Source organism: Penaeus monodon, chromosome 5 (genome assembly GCF_015228065.2).
Source record: "Penaeus monodon isolate SGIC_2016 chromosome 5, NSTDA_Pmon_1, whole genome shotgun sequence".
Taxonomy (NCBI): domain Eukaryota; kingdom Metazoa; phylum Arthropoda; class Malacostraca; order Decapoda; family Penaeidae; genus Penaeus; species Penaeus monodon.
The window spans coordinates 33033287-33035786 of NC_051390.1; positions in this window are offsets into that span (position 1 = coordinate 33033287).

Here is a 2500-nt window from a genome sequence, read left to right on the forward strand (position 1 = left end):
ATGCATTAATCACCAACACCCGACTAAACTATGATGAACCTCCCGTCCGCCATGCATAAGTCAATCCTCCGGGTGCGCGAGGCCGCCCGCACGCCCGCTCCTCTCGACTGTCCATCCCAACACGCCATGCAGCATTGAGTGCGTCGGGATTTGAAAGCAAAATCTCGATTAATATGTTCGAGTCTGTAGTGTATAATGTAACACCGGGGAAGTGGCCTAGGTGAGCGTCATGGCTTAGGGAGAGGGGGCAGCGAGCAAGGGGGGGAGGGTAGAGAAGACTGGGGGTAAAGGGGACACTGGGGAGGAGAGGGAAGTAAAGGGGTAATGGGGAGGGGAGGGAGCACGAGGGGCGGGGCAGGAAGGGAAGGGGAAGGGAAAAGGGTACAGAGGCGCTGGACAAAGGGAAGAATGGCCGCCTGACCGCATCTCCAGCGGCCGTTCGAGTCTGCATGAATAACATTGCATGATGCCTCATCTGAGCTTACGATTCCTCGAGCTTCAGGTAACGTCTTTGCAAATGATGTGTTACCGGGGAGAAAATGTTGCTGCGTGTATCTCATGTGACGCACAGCTCATTTGGAAAGTGTTGCACAAATATTTTGCAATAGAATTTACCCAGTTTTCTCTTCTCTTTTTATATAAGATGTGACATGAACATGGGGACATTGCATCTGCGATCACGTACACGAAAATGCGTGTAATTTGTTATGTCATTTCTACTGTTATAACGCCTGCATCACTTGTCTCGTTGTTATATCGTTTGTTTCGAAAGAGTAATAACGTGTAGGCGCGATATGTCCTCCTCACGAGAAAAATCAAAGGAAGGATTTTCGGGATTTGTACATATAACTATATGTCTGTGTGTGTGTGTGTGTGTGTGTGTGTGTGTGTGTGTGTGTGTGTGTGTGTGAGAGAGAGAGAGAGAGAGAGAGAGTGTATCTATATCTATATCTATAGCTATATATATTATTAGTATATATATGATACATATATATATATATATATATATATATATATATATATATATATATATATATATATGTGTGTGTGTGTGTGTGTGTGTGTGTGTGTGTGTGTGTGTGTGTGTGTGTGTGTGTGTGTGTGTGTGTGTGTGTGTGTGTGTGTGTGTGTGTGTGTGTGTGTGTGCATATATACACACACACATATATATATATATATATATATATATATATATATATATATATATATATATATATATATATATATATATATATATATATATATATATATATATATATATATATATATATATATATATATATATATATATATGTGTGTGTGTGTGTGTGTGTGTGTGTGTGTGTGTGTGTGTGTGTGTGTGTGTGTGTGTGTGTGTGTATATGTATATATATGTATATACATATGTATAAGTATGTTTATATATATGTATATATATACACATTATACATATGCGCGCACACACACACACACACACACACACACACACACACACACACACACACACACACACACACACACACACACACACACACACACTCACACACACACATATATATATATATATATATATATATATATATATATATATATATATATATATATATATACATAGATTTATAGATATAGATATAGATATAGATATAGACATAGATATACATGTATGTATATAAAGAATCATTTAGAACCTTAGGAAGGCACTTCTGTCCAGCAAAGGAGTATACTCGTTTCTTCCCATGTAAATGTCCCTCAACAAACGTAACATGGTTTGCTCTTTCCCCCAAGAAGAAAAGTGAGAGGAAAAGACACCTAGAATGGAAAAAAACATGTGAATATTCACGACCGGCAGGGCTTTGCACGAGGCGGAAACCAAACCAATGGACACCTTTCGGAGCCCCGTTACTGGGATGTTTTTGCGTCTCCCAGTGGAGTAATTAGTTCAAAGGGGTCATAGGCCTGTTAGCGAAAGTTTATGCTCGACATTCACGCCAGGAGCTTATAGACGATCGAGGGTCGCCCCGACCCTCCGAGCGCCTCCTCTTCAACTACCCAGGCTGTCAGTCTCACCCAAAGTGTTATAATTGGTCATATATAAAGTTTCTGTGAGTTCAGCTGCCATTGAATAGGTTTTGTAGACGATGAAGGCTATATTAGAAGATTTAAGAGAGAGGAGCTGGGCGCTGTGAGCAAGAGTGTAGCGCCCCCGGCCAGGGCTGATGGCTGAACGGACGCCAGCCGAGGGTCCTGCGTGGGACGCCATTGGGCAAGCCGTGCGACGGGTGGAGGGCCTTCGGGAGGCACTCCTGCTGCCCGCCGGTGGCCAGGCTGCACGAGAAGTTTGGTCTGTCCCTGAACACGGGGAGTGTTCGCTGTTCTCTTTGTGCATGTCGTGCATGGCGCGAGGAACGAGCCCTTACTTGTTCATTTCCCTTATTCCACCGGAGTTTTGTTCAATTTGCAAATATCCGCAGCAAACGTTCACGATTTCCTTTGTGTTTCTCGTAAAAACCACGTGATGAAA